Source organism: Sceloporus occidentalis, unplaced genomic scaffold, assembly GCF_023333645.1.
Source record: "Sceloporus occidentalis isolate IW3139 unplaced genomic scaffold, rSceOcc1.0.p SCAF_63, whole genome shotgun sequence".
NCBI classification, from domain to species: Eukaryota; Metazoa; Chordata; class Lepidosauria; order Squamata; family Phrynosomatidae; genus Sceloporus; species Sceloporus occidentalis.
Genome location: NW_028317043.1, coordinates 1,443,364 through 1,464,627, shown reverse-complemented (window position 1 = coordinate 1,464,627; position 21,264 = coordinate 1,443,364).

Sequence of the window (21,264 nt, the reverse complement as noted above, 5' to 3'; positions counted from 1 at the left end):
TGGATAATGAGAGACAGACGTTAGCGGACATGCGGCTTAGCGGGAATCCATCCATTATCATTCTTATCATAAGCACGTTGAGCTCTATTTATAAAGAGGAATTCTGGGGCAAAGATGTGAAATCGATAAACAAGGAGGAGATGTAACATTAACCAGGTAGAAGTTTACAATGTAACGTGGAATGGTTTTGCCGGGTAATAGTGAGGGTAAAGCGATTGGTAACATTTCTGCCCCTCGCAATCCCATTATGCACAGCCAGCATTCTTACGCCCCATCCTTACCTCTTCATGGTCTTGAAGCAGTGAGCCGCTGTTAGGACCCACTGCTCATCGATTAAAGTCCCTCCACAGGAGTGGCGATGTCCGTCTCCGGAAGGCACTTGGATGCTGACCAGCCATGGCCAAGCACCAGGCTGCGCATCTACTCCTCCAATGATCCGCGAGCTGCCATATTCTGACATCAGCGGGCGTCTGCCGCAGGCTGAAAGAGAGGGACAAAAAGGGGCAAAAATCAACAAACCGCGTCGCACAGGAGACTGTTATGTAAGACAACAATGTGTTTAAAATATATAAAGACATAAGACAAAGGGTTAAAACCAGTATGGGGCGCGGAGGAGTTACAGGGCCATTCTCCCGTCAGGGCGGTGATGGATGGGAGTGATGGGTGTACTTACTGTTTGAGTCAGATGGATGCAGGGCGGTGAGGATTAGAATCATTAGAAGTTGGATACGATTGATCTGTTTTGAAGCCATCGTTGCTCCTTCACTTCTACACTGAACTACTGCTGGAATGTCAGGGCCCTTTTTAGACTCCGTGACATCATCACCTATTGTGATGTCACATGTGTATTGTGACATCACACAGGCAGCAGCTGTTAGGAGCAGGAGGCTGCATACTACTGGAGTACTAATACTAATAATAGTAATAATAATATATATAATAGGTATTTAGGTAATTAGGCCTGTATGGGCCTATATCTGCTGTATTAACCCTTTAAGGGTGAAAGCTATTGTATCCTTTTTTACCCTTTAGAGTTGAAGGGTTTTGAACCGTTTGTGATGTATTTTTCAGCCGGATCTTCCCTGTCTCCCATTTATTTTCCCACAAATGTAATATTAGGTTTTTCAGGACATGCAGGGACTTTGAAAGCCTCCATATAACGATCATTTAGTAACAACCAATACAATGAGAATCCTAAAATAAACACTCTTACATCATACATGAAGGGATTAGTGAGGATGTTAATGATAATGTTATCTATTTGGGTGAAATAAACTTAAATTCCCCTTTAAATTCAAGATTGGATCCTGTCATTCAAATTAAAAAGGATTAAAACCAGTATGGGGCGCGGGGGAGTTACAGGGCGATACTCCCGTCAGACACCTGTCTGCACTACACACAATAAAAGGATGGTTTAGTGGCAGTGATGCAGCAGGGCGGTGATGGATGGGAGTGATGGGTGTACTTACTGTTTGAGTCAGATGGATGCAGGGTGGTGAGGATCAGAATCATTAGAAGTTGGATACGATTTATCTGTTTTGAAGCCATCGTTGCTCCTTCACTTCTACACTGAACTACTGCCGGAATGTCAGGGCCCTTTTTAGACTCCGTGACATCATCACCTATTGTGATGTCACCTGTGTATTGTGACATCACACTGGCAGCAGCTGTTAGGAGCAGGAGGCTGTATAATACTGGAGTTCTAATACTAATAATAGTAATAATAATAATATATATAATAGTTATTTAGTGTTATTTTAAAGAATATACAGCCTGTACGGGCCTATATCTGCTGTATTAATCCTTTTGGGGTGAAAGCTATTTTATCCTTTTTTTACCCTTTTACCCTTTAGTGGCAGGGCAGTGATGGATGGGAGTGATGGGTGTACTTACTGTTTGACTCAGATGGATGCAGCGCGGTGAGGATCAGAATCATTAGAAGTTGGATTCGATTGATCTGTTTTGAAGCCATCGTTGCTCCTTCACTTCTACACTGAACTACTGCTGGAATGTCAGGGCCCTTTATAGCCTCCGTGACATCATCACTTATTGTGATGTCACCTGTGTATTGTGACATCACAAAGGCAGCAGCTGTTAGGAGCAGGAGGCTGTATAATACTGGAGTACTAATACTAATAATAGTAATAATAATAATATATATAATAGGTATTTAGTGTTATTTTAAAGAATATACAGCCTGTACGGGCCTATATCTGCTGTATTAATCCTTTTGGGGTGAAAGCTATTTTATCCTTTTTTTTACCCTTTTACCCTTTAGTGGCAGGGCAGTGATGGATGGGAGTGATGGGTGTACTTACTGTTTGACTCAGATGGATGCAGCGCGGTGAGGATCAGAATCATTAGAAGTTGGAAACGATTGATCTGTTTTGAAGCCATCGTTGCTCCTTCACTTCTACACTGAACTACTGCTGGAATGTCAGGGCCCTTTATAGCCTCCGTGACATCATCACTTATTGTGATGTCACCTGTGTATTGTGACATCACAAAGGCAGCAGCTGTTAGGAGCAGGAGGCTGTATAATACTGGAGTACTAATGCTAATAATAGTAATAATAATAATATATATAATAGGTATTTAGTGTTATTTTAAAGAATATACAGCCTGTACGGGCCTATATCTGCTGTATTAATCCTTTTGGGGTGAAAGCTATTTTATCCTTTTTTTTACCCTTTACCCTTTAGTGGCAGGGCAGTGATGGATGGGAGTGATGGGTGTACTTACTGTTTGACTCAGATGGATGCAGCGCGGTGAGGATCAGAATCATTAGAAGTTGGAAACGATTGATCTGTTTTGAAGCCATCGTTGCTCCTTCACTTCTACACTGAACTACTGCTGGAATGTCAGGGCCTTTTATAGCCTCCGTGACATTATCACCTATTGTGATGTCACCTGTGTATTGTGACATCACAAAGGCCTGCTGCAAGGAGCAGGAGGCTGTATACTACTGGAATACCTACAAAACTCAATTATTTATAGATAATTTTTGTAGGTATTCCAGTAGTATACAGTTTCCGACTTTCATGCGCCTATTGCCTTTGTCCCATTTATTTACCCCGCAGAAATGATGTCTTACGTTTTTTAAGTCATGCATGGTTTTTGGAACCATCCATGTAGTCATGTACACCAGTTCTTATCAATGCCGCCTCCATGGACTTTGTCCAGCTAGAAGGACAAAGATTGCCCTGCATTATTGTTACTTACAAAAGTATCCAGATGTGGGAAGTAATTTTTGGTACATTGTTATATTGCGTGATAAGTGTTACTGTACGTTGTAGCTTTTGGGCGGGGGGACAGTTGGAGTCCAGTATGTCTCTTGCCCTCCACGTTGTGTAAATTGGAACCAATCCGGCTGAATGTCCCCCTTACATTTTTAGGTAATTCTTGTGTATCTGGAGGGACTTCAGCATCAGGACATCTTATGCCGTGACAGTATATCGATCGCAGCTCACAAGGTGAAGCTACGGCAGGAGAAGCCAACAGGCGACGGTCCCGGTGGTTTTGTTACAATGGTTCCCACGATGCCGAGATGGAAGCTTAGAATTTGACGGCAGATAAGAAACACTCTGCCCCTCTTTTCTGCCCATTTTTCCTATGTAATTAGGTTCCGATCATAATCTAGTCATATCCCATGCATGCTTACATTCCGTTGCTGTATTGATCTATCACCTCTACCTTCTCAGTAATGTAGAGGAAGAAGCCCCCTGGCTCCAGCTCCACAGGTGATGTTAACGATCTCTGGAAGACACCAGCACTGCAGGTCTGCAGGTCTACAGGGCGATGGTTGGCGTGCATGTGACATAAGACGTACAGTTCAGTCCTTGGGTTCTGCTATTCCAAAAGAAGAAGAAGAAAACAGAAACTAGAACAAGATGCCTTAATCTAGAACTAGAGGGGGACAGGCTTAAATTCAATGTAAGGCTGGTTTACTTTACCGAGTGGGTGGTAGATAAGTGGAACAGCCTCCCAGCAGAAGTGGTAAAAGGTAATACGGTGAGGGGATTTAAAAATGCATGGGATAGACATACGGCTCCTGAATCTAAGAAACCGAAAATGCAGCATTTACCTGGCCGAAACCGAATATGGCCCCCCCACACCATAAAAAAAAATCTAACACTTTTATTTCAAGTAAGTAACACACCAAAATAGGACAAAACAATTAAATAACAATATTAATATATATATATATATATATATATATATATGATTGTTAACAGCAATCACATTTCTATCATGCTCAGGCATACCCAGATTCCAGGATGTACTCGCAGACTTGGCATGATAGGAGTATGATTGCCCTATCTACCCCTTCTCACTCCCTTTTGTCCTACCTACCCCTTCTCACTCCCTTCTCCCTATCTACCCCCTATCCCCCCGTATCACTCCCTTCTCCCTATCTACCCCCTCCTAACTTTCTACCCTCTCCCACTTTGAAGTTCACTGACCTTTCAGGAGTCCTGCGGTGGGGGTGCAAGGCCTCTGTCTCCCAGCTCTGCCACTGTATGGAACAGTATAGAGTGATGGGCGTTATGATGTACTAGAGCATAATTATATAATGAAAAATACATTGGAAATGGTACAGCATAACACCCATCACTCTCACACACTTACCAATCCGCACATATACCAATCCACACACATACCAATCCACACACACACCAATCCACACACACACTAATTCACACATATACCAATCCACACATATACCAATCCACACATATACCAATCCACACGCATACCAACCCACACGCATACCAACCCACACGCATACCAACCCACACGCATACCAATCCACACACATACCAATCCACACACATACCAATCCACACACATACCAATCCACACACATACCAATCCACACACACACCAATCCACACACACACTAATTCACACATATACCAATCCACACATATACCAATCCACACATATACCAATCCACACGCATACCAACCCACACGCATACCAACCCACACGCATACCAACCCACACGCATACCAATCCACACACATACCAATCCACACACATACCAATCCACACACATACCAATCCACACACATACCAATCCAGACATATACTAATCCACACATATACCAATCCACACATATACCAATCCACACATATACCAATCCACACATATACCAATCCACACATATACCAATCCACACATATACTAATCCACACACATACCAATCCACACACATACCAATCCACACATATACCAATCCACACATATACCAATCCACACATATACCAATCCACACGCATACCAACCCACACGCATACCAACCCACACGCATACCAATCCACACACATACCAATCCACACACATACCAATCCGCACATATACCAATCCACACACATACCAATCCACACACACACCAATCCACACACACACTAATTCACACATATACCAATCCACACATATACCAATCCACACATATACCAATCCACACGCATACCAACCCACACGCATACCAACCCACACGCATACCAACCCACACGCATACCAATCCACACACATACCAATCCACACACATACCAATCCACACACATACCAATCCACACACATACCAATCCAGACATATACTAATCCACACATATACCAATCCACACATATACCAATCCACACATATACCAATCCACACATATACCAATCCACACATATACCAATCCACACATATACTAATCCACACATATACTAATCCACACATACCAATCCACACATACCAATCCACACATATACTAATCCACACATATACTAATCCACACATATACTAATCCACACATATACTAATCCACACATACCAATCCACACATACCAATCCACACATACCAATCCACACATATACCAATCAACTCTCACTCACTGGATGCTTTCCTACCTTTCCTCGTTTCTCCTTACAGCTTATTTTCCTCCTCTTCGCTCCTCTTCTTAAGTTCTTCTGTCTTCTTCCGGGTCAGAGGGCACGGACCGCAGTGGGCGCGGCTTCAGTGTTGTGCGCCGCGATCTGACAACAAATCCCGGCGCACAGCAGCTGTTGCCGCGCGGATCGCAAGGTAGCGATATCGGAGGTCTTTAACAGACCTCCGGCTCCCTTGAGTGGTTTTAAGCTGGGTTCAAGGGTTGAACCCGGCTTAAAATCACTCAAGGGAGGCGGAGGTCTGCTAAAGACCTCCGATACCGCTCCCTTGCGAGCCTGCTCCTCCAGCGGCGGACATTGCTGTCCGTCTCTGGAGGGGTGCCGGGTGCCGGCAAGTTGGCACCCCCCTGATGAGCGGCACCCGGTGCGGACCGCCCCCCTCGCCCCCCGCTAGGTACGCTACTGTTTCAGGCACTGTCCAGGGATAGATGCCCTTACCTGAAAACTTTTAGGCTCCACCTACTTGGAGCCCTCTCTGACTCTTGCTGACATCAGTGGGCGGTCCTTCTGACATTGGAGGGCGTGGTTGAAGAGGAAGTAGGCAGGGACAACACCGGTGACCCAGAGAAACAACGCTTCACCCGGAGTCTCCAGAGAGTTCTCAGCTAGTAGATACCCCATTGTCCCACTTTTGGGGATGTGAGCACTCTGGATTACGGCAGCGTGGGGCTGTAAGGTGATAAACACCATTAACCCTTTGAAGCATGACGTGGCTGCTGAATTGCGTTTGATGTTGTTTACGGATACATCTCCTCCAAGGAACTATTCGATCCCACCAGGAGATGGCAGGACAGAACTCCAGAAAGTTCCTTCCGCTTCCTAGAAAGAACGCTTTATCTGTCCGCTGAAACCCAATGTCTTCTCTCGCTGTGACCCTCATGACAAATCTCTCCAGCTACAACGTTAACCCACCCCTACCAGATCTCTCACTCTCATGCTAGTCAAAGACCAGTCCATATCAGAAAAAGACCTTGGAGACATCAGGTGTCTTGAAGCCTTCAGGGGCGTTGATTTGGTAGCCCTTCCTGGTGGGCCGGTGATCTTTCCCTGATCTGCTTTACTGAGCGGTCAATCAGGTCAATAACAATGGCATCAATCCAAATCCCAAATCTCTTATAGGCAATTGCTTAGTTGCTTTTGCCCTTCCTCTTGTAACTTGGTAGTCATCATGAATTATCTCCTGTGACCGGACCTGGTTGCCATTTGACTACTCTTTTGATTTGCTTGATTTTGCCTGGATTGACCCTTGGACAGACTATCGGGTTTGATTCATAGCTGCCTGCACTACGGAGCTGGTCCAGGGGACTGGGGAGCAATTGCCCCTGTTTGTATGCATTCGTCATTAGCAGGGCTGTATGTGGGATCAGAGTTCAACTTTAATGCATTCAATGGATTTGGACACATTTCAACATAGAATGTTTGTGTGTTTGTTCACTGATGAACATGTAATAAAAGCACTGAGATTGACTCTAGATGAGAAGCATTCAGAATATTTATCCCAATGTAAAGACTCAATCCTCATTCAGTCCTCGATCTCGTGTAAGATTCAGGCAGTGGAGACGGCAGGGGGGGCCAGAGGAGGCCTTGGCCACCCTACAGCATGCTGTGCCCCTCCCTATGACCCCCCCAATTGAAACGCCGTCCTTTTTTTAATTGTGTGTCCAGCCGCCGCGAGGAAGCACTGATTGACGCAAAGGAGAGAGAGGGGAGCTAAGCGTTTGCTCAGGAATAGGTTTTCAGCAACCGCCCGGCACCCCTCTCCTCTGCGAGGCCTCTGTCTTCAGTGTCTTTGTTGCGGTGCCAGCATTTCATGCTGAGCGCCGGAATATGACCTCATATACCGGCGCTCAGCAGTGAAGCTGCGCACACTGTGGCAAAGCAGTGAGACAGAGGCCTCGCGCTCCCACTGCAGGACTTCTTCTGGGTAGGTAGGGTAGATAGTGAGAAACGGGGGTAGATAGTGAGAAGGGGGGAGAGTGGGTAGATAGTGAGAAGGGGGTAGATAGTGAGAAGGGGGAGAGTGGGTAGGTAGTGAGAAGGGGAGAGGGGGTAGGTAGTGAAGAAAGGGGAAAGAGGGGGTAGGTAGTGAAAAAATGGGCCGGTCGCATCATTTTAATTACTTAATTGATTTTCCATTAATTTATTTATCATACCTGCAAACCAAGGAACCGGCCGGGGTAACAAAAATGTTAATTTAAAAGGGGCACGCAGTTGCTGGAGGGTCCCTTTACTTCTCTTTAAGGTTATTTCTATTCCCCAGCTCTGATATAACAGGATCTGTCTCTAAAGGCACAACCAGTTAACCCAGTTACAAAACTGTAACATTCTCATAAAAAATAAAATTAAAGAAATTATGTCCAAAAAAGGCCACACGCTACTTTACCAACATGACATTCATTGACAAGAAATACATACCCAGGTTCTAAAATATCTTACAAATCTTGCGGAGTTGTACATTCTTACAGCCGTTGAGTGACATCATACATAAAGAAGTGGCATTAGTCTTATGATATTTAATATTTTACATTAAGTCCCGAGTTATGGTCGGGCGCAAAACATTTTTTATTACAAGATTCATATAAATACAATTTAAATATCTTACAAAAATAAATGTGTTGCGTATAAAACAGTCCATGTTACATGATGTAGGAAACACTATAAAAAAAGGTGCAATGTTCCCAATTAAATAACAAAATATAAAAACTCCATATACTCATGTTAATTTATTTCTCGTAAATAAACTATTTATTTATGAACAATTAAGGCCAATAGATATAGCGTAATCGCTTATAGCGTGACAGCTTGGATGGTGAAAGTCTGTCTGTCGTCTCAATGGTTGGCGGCCATCAGATTGAACGACGGTGTAAGGTTTGTCTTACCAGAAGGAATCCGATATGCAGGACTGGAACACACTTGCTCAAAAACAGAACACACGCAAGGGGCCTGGTGAGGATAACAGGGCACTTGGTGGTGTAACTGTAAGCACGAGTGGTCAGAGGGCAACCGTTTAGCAGACCAGGGTCGGGACGCCAGAGGTAAACGTAGTCGGGTCGGATAGCCAAGGTCAGGATGCCAGAGGTACACGTAGTCGGGTTGGATAGCCAAGGTCAGGATGCCAGAGGTACACGTAGTAGCAGGGAGAGCCAGGGTCAGGAAACCAGAGAAACACAGGAAGCCGTTTAGCAGACCAGGGTCGGATACCGGGAGAACAGGAACAAGATATATATATATATATATATATAGGATACGGGAGGAGCTCACGTAATACGGACAGAACCAGTATAACTGAGCACTGAGGATACTGTGCTCGAGGTTTAAATAGCCCGGGGGGGCGTTCCCCGACGTCCGGGACGTGATCGCGTCCTGCGTCGCCATAGCGACGCAGCGGAATCCAGCCGGCGGTCAGCTTCATGAATATTCATGAAGCGGCCGCGTGCGCGAGCGGCTGCTTCCAGCTCCAGTTTGCGGTGCCGGCGTTTCTGCCGGGGAGGAGAAGAGGACGGCCGGGAGCTGCTTAAGGTAGGTGCCTTACAGACGGGCACATATGCCGTTCTCGACACTTTCTAGCCCCTCCAAAAGCTCCTTATTCTCAATTTCCAGTAAGGCCACGAGACATTACAGGTTTCTCACATACTCGTTCTTCCTGCGTCGAGACTCCTTGGCGGCTTTTCTGCAGGAATAGAAATGCGAACGGCGAATAAGTACTTGTGGAAATCTTACAAGCCAAGTCATCTTACAGAGAAATCAGATGATAAAGAACCACTCCCGGGAGCAAAGTCATGACTATTCCAGGGCCAGTGGCGGAACTACCGGGGTCGCAGGGGTCGCGACTGCGACCGGGCCCCGGCGGCAGGGGGGCCCAAGCCAAGGGGCCGCCCGAAATCTTTTTTCCGTTTTCGTTTTTTTTTAAATAAGGCAGGGGCGTCCAACGTTGCAGCCAGGGCAACCGATCTTACGCGAGCCGCACCTCAAGCCCTGCTACTTACTTGTGGGAGGGTCTTCTGGACTGCACAGATGAAAAGGGGAGTTCACGTGACATCCTACTTCCTCTGTGCTTTAGCAGAGAAGGCAGAGGGAGGCCGCGCCCCCTGCTGAAGTCTGTGAGCGGCATCGAGGAGCTGCAGTGCAGGTAAGGGGGTGGGGAGGGTGTTTGAGTGAGTGTGTGTGATTGAGGGAATGAATCTGTGAATGAATGATTATATGAATAAATGAGTGTGTGTGTGTGTGGGTGTGATAGCATGGATGTGTAAGTGCTGGAACCTAGGCATGATGGGACTGTGATTGCTGTTAGCAATCACACTCCTATCATGCCAAGTCAGCCAGTACATGCTGAAACCTGGCCAGCTGCCCCCCTTGTGTAGTGATGCTGCCAACAGTATGGGGTCTGCACTTACAGCCACCCTGTACCAGCATGTACTGGCTGACTTGGCATGATAGGAGTGTGATTGCTAACAGCAATCACAGTCCCATAATGCCTAGGTTCCAGCATTTACTGGATGGATGTGTAAGTGCTGGAACCTAGGCATGATGGGACTGTGACTACTGTTAGCAATCACACTCCTATCATGCCAAGTCAGCCAGTACATGCTGAAACCTAGCTAGCTGCCCCCCTTGTGTAGTGATGCTGCCAGCAGTATGGGGTCTGCACATCACTTACAGCCACCCTGTACCAGCATGTACTGGCTGACTTGGCATGATAGGAGTGTGATTGCTAACAGCAATCACAGCGAGCACAGTCCCATCATGCCTAGGTACCAGCATTTACTGGTTGCCTGGGTATGATAGGAGTGTGATTGCTGTTAGCAATCACACTCCTATCATGCCAAGTCATATTGCTAATTTTGTCCAATTGTGTGTTACCTACTTTTATTAAACATGTTTTTATTATTATTTTTAAAGGTGGGGGTCATTTTCGGTTTTGGCTAAGTGAACCCTGAATGTTTTGGTCCAGAATTTTCATTTTAGTTCATCCCTAGAATAAATCTAGGGAATCCTGAATTTGTAGTCGCAAAACTTTCAAGGCCCAGAAATCAGTGAGAGGAAGAGTAAAGGTTTTGTGTCATTTTACTTTATTTTAATCTGCATATTTTATTAAAGGCCATATTTTTTGTCACAGTGAAAAATGAGTGCGGCCCGCGCACGTATACAATTCTGATGAAGTGGCCCACTGCAGAAAAAACTTGGACACCCCTGGATTATGCCCTTTGTACATGCGCCCCTTTTTCTTTGATTTTTTTACAGATATGATTCAATATGTAAATTGAATTTGTTGAAAAAAAATTGTTGGGTTAAAATCATGTTTTTTTTGGGGGGGGTGAGGGGGTTCTCGCACCCGGGCCCTGAGGCGTCTAGTTACGCCCCTGTCCAGGGCTCATCGTCTACTTGGTCCTTCTTGGTAGCAGACTCCATGGATAAAAGTTACTGAGTTACTGCATTTTATGCTGCTATGATCCTCTATGACATCATCAGCCGTGAGATAAGCTGCAATACTCTGCTCAGCACCAAAAGCCAGTAGTGTTGCAATGCTCTGCTGAGCCTTAATGCTCAGTAAAAACCGCTGCAATGCTCAGCCTGCTGTGTCCTAATACTAAGTGTCACTCCTTACTTCCAGTACCAGTAACCCCGTCACTTCTGAGGATTACTACTCTCATCACAATAAACCAGCCTACTACCAGCGGATGAGAGTTATAATTCACAGTTATTTTCTTTAAAGAAGAAGCCAGCCCGTTGCAGCGCTCACGTCAAACCCTCGCTCACATCCGACATCACAGCCAAAATAAACAATAAATACATGAAAATCCAGCTCTAGCGAGCGGATCTGTCACTTCTCCCGAAGCCTACAGGTCGCCGTCGTTGTTATTCGCAGCGAATAAACCTGGTTACTGAGTTTGCAGATTAAGCGATAGGTGAAGCAATAGGTGCTTTTAGTTAATGGATAGGAGTCAGCTAAACATACGCAGAATATATATATAATACAATAGATTGCAAAAGACCTGCTGCGCTGATTAACAGCAGAGAGTGAAAATCTGGCCTCATTCAGGATAATGCAAGGAGGTCTTGTCTTCTTGAGGGTAATAGATAATTAGCACGGCCTCCCAGCAGAAGTGGTAGAGGCTACTACAGTGAGGGAATGTAAACATACATGGGACAGCCATATGGCTCCTGAATGTAAGACAAGACCAAAGGCTGATTCATGTCTAAATGTATAAAGCCCTGACCTCCGTTATCATCTCCCGCCCCGTTAACAGCCCCAGCAGCACCCCTATTACCGCCAGCTGCCTGCTTTACCCTCTTACCGTCAGCGTTCTCCCGGTTGCTGATGTGCTGCAGCTGCGTTGTACCCAGTAAAAGATTCCGTCTCCCCAGAAAATCCTCTTATAGATTGTAAGCTCTTTTGAGGTGGGTCCTCTTCAACCAAATTGTCCTGCCATGCAGGGCCGGCCCTACCATGGAGCAGAGTGGAGCAATTGCTCCAGGCGGCACTTTTGAAGGGGCAGCACTTTGCCACCACAAGCCCTTTTTTTTTAAGCTGAGGTGAGAGAGGGGCGCCGAGTGGTTTTTGCTTATCAAGTTGTCAGTACCCGCTAGGCACCTCTCTCCTATGCGAGCCCTCTAGCTCGGTCTCGGTGCCGGCTTGTAATGCTGAGCGCCGGAAGATGACGTCATTTCCGGCACTCAGCATTACAAGCCGGCACCGAGACCGAGCAGGGAGACTCTCCGCAGGACTGCTGAAGGATAAGGCCCCTGGGAATCAGCGTAGATAAATGGACAGGGAGCATGTATGTGTGTGGGTTAGTGCATGCTCAGGGCATGTCCGTGTTTTCATTGGGGTATGTTAATTGAGGGGTGGGAGACCCTAGGTGATATAAGGTGCCCTCTGGGTGACCCCGGTCACTGTCCTTTTTTACAGACACGGCCAACAGTCTTACCTGCTTGAGCTTCGGTGTGACGGCCTGGAGTATGGACGTGGAGGCGATCCTCGCTGCTCTCAGGGCTGGTGCGGACCAGGACGGTGGTAGGGCGCTGCGTGAGCAGTTTGCTCACCTACTTCCCCAGGCTGCGGTGCCTGTGGTGCCTGCCGGGTCTGGTGGGGCCGCGGAGGCACCGTCTCGCGGGCGCGTTTCGGGTCGCCGGCGCGCCCGCCCTCCTGCTCGGCTGAGCCCCGTGTCGGGTGGGGGGGCTCGGTACCGCGTGCCCCGGGAGGCGTCTCCTCGGGGCGGGCGGCCGTCTTCCGATGGCGGCGGCGTGCGTCCTCACGGCGGTCTCGCGAGGCTGCCTCACGGCTCTCGAGGCCTGCTGCTCCCTTGCCGGGGCCGCGGGATGCGGCACTTCGCCGCGGCCGCTCCGGTGGCCGCGGCCGATCGGTGGAGCTGGCTGGAGGCCGCGCGGGAGCGCGAGAAGCGGCGGGCGGCGTTTCCACTGCCCGCCCGAAGAGGACGTCGCGGGCGGTTGCGGCAGCCCCATCAGGGGTCAGGCAAGCCGCGGGGGCGGTGAGTAGGCCCGGCGGGGCTGCACGGGGGGCGGATGGGGGACCTGCTGGGGGGGATGTCTCGGAGGAGGCAGGGGGGTCCTCCGGGGACGACCTGGCCCTCTCTCCAGGGCCCTCGGCCCGCTTACCTCCTCAGGGTGGGGGGATGGTGGGGTCTTCCCGGCTGCAGTACGGCTCCTCTGATGAGGAGTTTTTCGCTACCCTCCTCCCCCCTTTCATTACGGCGCCTGCTGGTGGCTTGCCAAGTTTCGGTGTTCCAGGACCTGTGCTCTCACCCCCTTCCTCTACACAGGCTGTGTCTGGTGTGCTGCTGCAGGATGCTTCGCTGCTGCTGGGACCGGGACTTCAGGGACCTTCTAGCAATACGGCTTCAGCTACGGCGCCGCAGGAGGTCTGCCGGTCGCTTGGTGGTGAGTTGCCTTCTCATTCTGTGGGCCTCTTGGGAGCCGGGGTGGAGGGTCGCTCGGGCTCTTCTATGGGTGCTTTTCTTTCAGGTCTGCGGGGTTTTTTGGATGTGTGGGAGCGCGACAGGGGTGCTGGTCCGTCGGGGTCGGGGCTGGATAGTCAGGTTAGGTCCGTGTGGGAGCAACCTGGGGGTGGCACGGGGTCTTTAGGTTCGGTTTCCTTTTCTGTGCCTGCTGTGGCGGGGTCTGCTGGTGCCGGGACGTCTGGCCCGGTGCCCCCCGGGGTTCCGGTGGCGGTGGCCCCGCCGGCTGGCGGGGCTGCTGCGGTGATTGGCTCGGCGCCAGTTGTGGATGCAGCTTTAGGGGTGGCGGACGTGGCTCGTGGGGCGGCCTACATGTGTTGGTCGGGCCCGCTTGGGCTGCATTTGAAACAGGAGGTTAAAGAAAAGATCTGGAAAGGGGAGTTTTTGGAGATTTTCTCCCTTCTGCCGCTGGAGGAGGCACCTCCCCCTGCGGCGGAGGATAAGGAAAAGGAGAAGGAAAAAGAGAAGTATCGGTATCGGCGGATTCCAAAGACCTTTGGGAATTGGATTCTCGCCTTTTCTATTTTTGCTAGTGTGATAGGCGAAAAGTGCCCTGAGAAATGTTCGGCACTTTTTGCGTATCAAGATCTCATCTGGAGTGCGTGTCGGACTTATGGGGGTCTGGGTTGGTGGCGGTACAATGAGCAGTTCCGCCAAAGCTTGGCGGACCGGCCGTCTATCGGTTGGGATCAGATGGACATTGGTCTGTGGCTGGCCATTATGACTCGGCCGGCCACGCACCAGGGTGGTTTCTCGTCGTTTCTTGGGGGGGCCAGGGGGGTATCTGTTGCCACGCCCTCTCCGGCCGGTCAGCGGCGGCCGGGGTGCTGTTACCAGTTCAACGACGGGCAGTGTAAGTTTGGTGCGTCCTGTCGGTTCAAGCATGAGTGCTCTGGCTGTGGCGGAGCCCATCCCCATTCCCGCTGCTTCAAGCGGGCAAAGGGGGGCGAGCGCACAGATGTGGGATCAAAGGGCGACGACACCAGTGGACGTCGCCGCGATGCGCCCGTGGCTAAGCCGATATAGGGACCGGCGGGCTGCTGACATTTTGTTGCGGGGGTTTTCGGAGGGGTTTTGGATTCCCTTTGTGGATGCCCCTGGTTCGGTTAATTTTCGGAATTTGCGCTCTGTTGCGGAATTTCCTGATGTTGTTAGGGACAAGTTGCGTAAGGAGGTTGAGTTAGGGCGCATGGCGGGCCCTTTCGCCGTGCAGCCTTTGGCAAATTTGCGGGTGTCCCCGCTCGGGGTGGTTCCTAAGAAGGATCCTGGTAAGTTTCGTTTGATTCATCACTTATCGTACCCCCGTGGTAGTTCGGTTAATGACGGCATTTCGGCTGACATGGTTCGGGTTGTTTACGCGTCGTTTGATAAGGTGGTTGACATGGTGCGGTCGGCGGGTCGTGGCGCCTTGTTGGCGAAGACAGATATTGAGGCGGCGTTTCGCCTTCTCCCGGTTCACCCGGCCTGCCATCATTTGTTGGGTTGTCAGTTTGAGGGTTGTTTTTACGTTGATATGTGCCTCCCGATGGGTTGTTCTATATCTTGCTCCTATTTCGAATGTTTTAGCACGTTTTTGGAGTGGGTTGTTCGGGAGGAGGCGGGTTTGGCTTCTATCCTGCATTATCTGGACGATTTCTTGTGTATCGGGGCGGGGGATTCGAGGGATTGTCTTCGTCTCCTTCACACTGTGCAGGCCGTGATGTGTCGTTTTGTAGTTCCTCTTGCGGCCGACAAGACGGAGGGTCCCTCGACCTGTCTGAGTTTCCTTGGAATCAAGATCGATTCTGTGGCGATGGAGTGCCGCTTGCCTGTTGATAAGCTGGTTGACTTGAAGGGGTTTGTTGCCAGGGTGCGGAGGATGAGGAAGGTTCAGCTTTGTCAGTTGCAATCGCTGTTGGGGAAGTTGAACTTCGCTTGTCGCATTTTGCCAATGGGTCGGGTTTTTAGCCGGCGGCTGGCTGCGGAGACGGCGGGTGTTGTCCGGCCCCGCCATTTTATTCGGCTCACTCGTCCGCTGCGGGACGACTTGGCTGTCTGGGGGTCCTTTTTGGATACCTACAATGGTCGGTCGTATTGGCAGGCACCCCAGGTTTCTAATTCCCAGTTGCATCTTTACACGGATGCGGCTGGGTCGGTGGGTTTCGGGGCTATCCTGGGGGTGCACTGGTGTGCTGAGAAATGGCCGGTCTCCTGGAGGGAGTCGGGGCTCACCCGGAACTTGGCGTACCTGGAGCTTTTTCCCATTTTGGTGGCGGTAGAGGTATGGGGTGATGTTCTCCGTGATCGGCGGGTTCTGTTTCATTGCGACAACTTGGGGGTTGTTCAGGCTATCAATACTTTGACGGCTTCCTCTCCTCCGGTGGTTCGCCTTTTGCGTCGGCTGGTGTTGCGGTGTTTGGGTCTGAATGTGACCTGTAGGGCAGTGCATATACCCGGTGTCAAAAACGTGACGGCTGATGCTCTTTCTTGCTTTCAGTGGGCGGAGTTTCGAGCTACGGCACCGTTCGCGGACGAAGACGGGGTCCCGTGTCCAGTGGACCTGTGGTCCCTTGGGTTGGACGAGTGACGGAGTGGATTCGCAATTCGGTTTCCAGGTCCACCTGGGGGAGGTATGGTAAAGTGTGGGACGAGTGGGCGGCCTTTGAGGACGGCTGTGGGGGTTTCCCGACTCACGCTGCTCGGGTTCGTGGCTTGCTTTCCCTCCTGTGTCAGTGGGACTCGACCGGGGTGTCCCCGTCTGCGGCTTCTGCTCGCCTGTCGGGTCTTAGTTTTTTGTGTAAGTTGATGGGCATCGCCGATTTTACCAAGGATTTCCTTGTTCGCCAGGCCTTGAGGGGATGGCGCAAGGGGGTTGTTGCGAGGGATACTCGGAGGCCGGTTTCGGCTGAGTTGCTGGTTCGGTTGTGTGGGGTGTTGGGTTCTGTTTGTGTTTCGGACTTCGAGGTTCGGTTGTTCAGGGCGGCTTTTAGCTTAGCCTTTTTCGGGGCTATGCGGATAGGGGAGTTGGTTAGCCCTAGTAAGCGTGTGCCTAGCGGTGTTTTGGCGGAGGATGTGGATTTGGGGGTTGGTGGTCTGAGCTTTCGCATTCGGCGCTCAAAAACGGATGTCCTGGGTAGGGGGTCTTGTGTTCGTTTGGGTGCCATTGCGGGCTCACCTATTTGCCCGGTGTCGTCAGTTCACGAGTTTCTCTTGGTTCGCCCGGCGGTGGGGGGTCCGCTGTTGGTGCATCAGGACGGGTCGTTTTTATCCCATTTCCAGTTTGTCAGCATTTTTCGGAAGTCGCTGTCGGTCTTGGGTGTTCCTGCCGGGTCTTTTGGGGGTCATTCCTTTCGGATTGGTGCAGCCACGGAGGCTACCCGGGTTGGTTTGCCTGATTCCTCTGTGCAACGTATTGGGCGCTGGCGATCGGGTCGTTTTAGGTCGTATGTTCGTTTCGATATGCCTGTTTAATGTTCTCTGTTTTTTGTAGGTGTGGTTCTCCCTCAAGTCTGGCTCGTTGGACATTCCTTCATCTTCTGGGCCAGGAGGCGGGCGGCAGTTCGCCCGAACGGGGAGCAGTTGGGGTTCTCTCCTCTTGCGGTTGAGGTGCGGTGGTTCGGGAAGCGGGGGATGCGGTGGGTTCATCTCCTCCCTGAGCTGGTCCAGTTGTCTCGGTTATTGGGTCGTCCCTCGGTCCTGGTGATTCACCTCGGGGGGAATGATCTTGGGGTAGTCCCGGTCAGGTCTCTGGGGGACACGGTTCTTCGGGACCTTGCTAGGGTTCTTGTTTTGTTTCCTGATGTCCGCTTGGTATGGTCCGAGGTGGTATCTCGGAATTTTTGGCGGGTGGCGACTAACCAGCGGGCCCTGGAGCGGTCGCGGGTTAAGTTTAATTGTTGGATTTCCAAGTTTGTGGCTAGCGTTAATGGCGTGACGGTTCGGCATAGGGTGTTTGAGAGGGACGCGGCTAATTTGTTTCGGAGTGATGGCGTTCATTTGAATGACATCGGTTTGGATCTTTTCAATTTGGCTCTGCAGGAGGCTATCGGTCAGGCCATGGCGTGTGCTGGTGGGGCCCCCCGCTGATTTAAGGGGTTAAACAGCGGGGTTAATGGCGGTTTGTGTGTCCTTGCCAGTCTGGTTTTGGTAAGTGATGGAGTTTGGATGCTGGTGTAATGGAAGGCTCAATCCTCCCCTAACCTCTGGTGTTTTATTGGACGTGCCCACCGAGCTTGTTGGACGGCTGGTGGTTAGCATTGGTGGTGGGACAGCGAAAGGTAGCTGTCAATTTTGTTTGGACGAGGGGGGAGGTGAGTACCTGTGGTCTGGATTGTGCAGTGTGAGAGGCCGGCAAGGACGGGGTTAATTCGGTTCCTGTGTTGGTTATGTTTTGAATATGTTACGGTAATGTGTTATGTATATTTGTATATTTGTATTTATTATTTATCGGTTATTGTATATTATTCTTATTGGTTATGGTGTTTTGGGCCAACACAGTGTTTTATGGTTTTATAATAAAATTGTGCTGTGGCCTGCTTTATCCAATTTCGGTTTCCGTGTCGTTATTTGGTGGGTTAAACTGGTATTGGGTTTACAATGCACGATACACACTACCTACATACAAGTACAAAGGGGGGTAGATAATAGGGAGGGAGAGGAAGGGTAGATAATAGGGAGGGAGAAAAGGAAGGGTAGATAATGGGGGGGTGGCAGAGGAAGGGTAGATGATGGGGGGCGGCAGAGGAAGGGAAGATAAAGGGGGGGGCGGCATTTTAAACTTTGCCCCAGGGGCATTATGTCTTGGGCCGGCCCTGCGGCCACGCTCTACTTGTTATGAATTTTTTATCAGTTGTGCAGCGCTGCAGTATACAATAGTGCTATATAAGTCAATCAACAGGGGAGTAACTAGAAACCACAGGGCCCTGGTGTGAAAATTGCACCCTCACTAACTCACTAACACACACATTCAAATACACACGGAATTAGATCCAAGTTGGAAGGGCTGTTTCTAAACTATTTTGAATCGGTACCGGGAGACAGGAAAAAGGGGGCGCAGGGGTCACCCCCTGTAGTTACGTCAGCGTCTATCATTAATGATCCTCTGCTCTTCTCAGTGGCAGGGAGGGCAACAAAGAGTTTAAGTAACGTCATTGTTAAAAACTACTTTCATTCAACATTCAACTAAAACCATCAACAGAACAGAGACTTTTATGTAATTTAAATAAACGTCTAATCAGATACCAAAACATGAGCTTATTCGCCGTCTGTTCATCTATATATAATGTATCTACGCATCCCGGCGATCATCATGAAGAATAATTTCATCCGATACACTTTGATTACACTGAAAATTCAACAAACGAGATTGCTTTTTTTTTTTGGTGGGGAGACGAGTTGGTAAATCATTACTGGGCTGAATAATGCATTTGGTAACAGTCTCAGTGGATTAAAGAGTCATCCAGGTAACGCAGCCTTAAGCAGTTTCTCTCCTTTGCCCTTCTTGAGGTTGAGTGGCCTTGGCCTTACTTACCTTCCAAATAGTGAATTGTTACTTATTGAGTACTGTGTACCTAGCCAGCCAGACCAGCAGATGGCGCCAGTGAGCAACTATGTTTTTTAATTTGATCTCTTTTGCCATGATCTATATTATCATCTGTTAACCCCTTCACTGATCACTGTGTTAAGTCCCCCTGCCTTACTCTGATTGCGAAGCAGTGAGAGAGCGAGATTCTATAGTTTTAAACATTAAAATATTTCAAAATATAAACAAATACCTTAATCATATGTCATATTTTACCCTACGGTAGTAGACGAAGATGAACATGTGTTGTGTGTCTTCGTCTACGTGTTAATTTTCTTGTTCGCCGAAAAACGAATGCACAAGTCTACAAGTTACGACCCCCCCGAAGCCATTTGTGTAACTAGCGGCCTTTAAATTCCTACGTTCAGCCTCTTTACTCTAACTCCAAATCTGCGTGAACTCGCCAACACCTTCTACTCTCAGAAACATGTGAATGCCCATAAAATCTGCATCACCGTAAAAAGTTACTTATTCCCTGGATTGACCACACGGACCACAGAGGAATTGCCCTAACCCCTAACTTAACATTTATTTAAGAGCTGTTATAACAGCTTTTGTAACAACTAACTTAACAACTAACTTAACAAGTAACTTAGCAACTAACTTAGCAACTAACTTAACAAGTTACTAACTTAATTCTAAGAACAGTCTCTGTCTGTTAACAGTCTAATAACAGTCTCTCATCGAGCTGATTGTTCTTTAGCAGCCATGAGAATCTTCTGCAAAGCTTTTTTGCTCCGTCGCCCGTTAGATGTCACGGTTGTGAACATCTGTTTCAGTTTGTCAATGGTGTTACATGGCGCGAGCGTGTTTGCAGAACGTGCGGGCTCTGTCTCACGCGCACGTTTCTCAGGCTGCATCACAGTCGCACGTTGCGCAGGCCGCGTCCGCGGTTTCCGCTGCGCAGGCTGCGTGCGAGGTGTCCGCTGCGCAGGCATTGTCCATGTCGCCCGATGCGCAGGCCGCGTCCGCGGTTTACTCTGCGTGGGCATTGTCCATGACGCCTGTTGCGCAGGCTGTGTCCGTTGTACGGGTGGCACAGATGGTGTTCGGCGTGCGGGTCGCACAGGTGGTGTTGGGCGTGTGAGTCGCACGGTTGTTGTCTGAGGTGGAGGTCGCGTGGTCGCTGGCCGTGTTGGTTTTGGCCGCAGTGGAGGATATAGAGATGACAGCCGGAATGGTGGTCTTGAAGCTTTGTTACCACTCAAGCTTGGGGTGACAGCGGCTTCTTTCAGCGCAGGAGATGGGCCTCTCATTGTCTTGAGGATCCACTCACGGTAGAACTGAGTGTTAGAATACACTCCTGGCTTTTTTGATTTTCCGCAGCCCTGACCCCAGCTTGTCACTCCGATGACGTTATACGTGGAGCTGTCCGGGTCCATGCACATAAATGGTCCTCCGCTGTCTCCCTACAGTAGTAAAGTAAAGAGGAAGGTTAATGACACTTTTCCTTGGTTTGTAACAAACTGCAGCCTCAGCTGCGCTTCCTCAGTAAAAGCTCTGCGGTTTATTCACTAAAGAGCGAGTTGCCCGGGGAGTTTCTAAAAGCAGAGCCACAACCACCCGATGTCTGGATATAATGACCGTTCTGTGACACGGTGGCCTAAATCCCAGAATAATCACCAGAACATGACATGCTGGCCCAGATTGTCTCTTTTTATCTATTGTTTGCTATTATATCCAAAAAATCCACAAATATTTGTATCCAGTCGGCTTAAGCGCTCTCCGATATCCCAGGGTATGGTCATAAACCCCCCACCCCCCCGGATCTCTTTGTTGGAGCCATGTG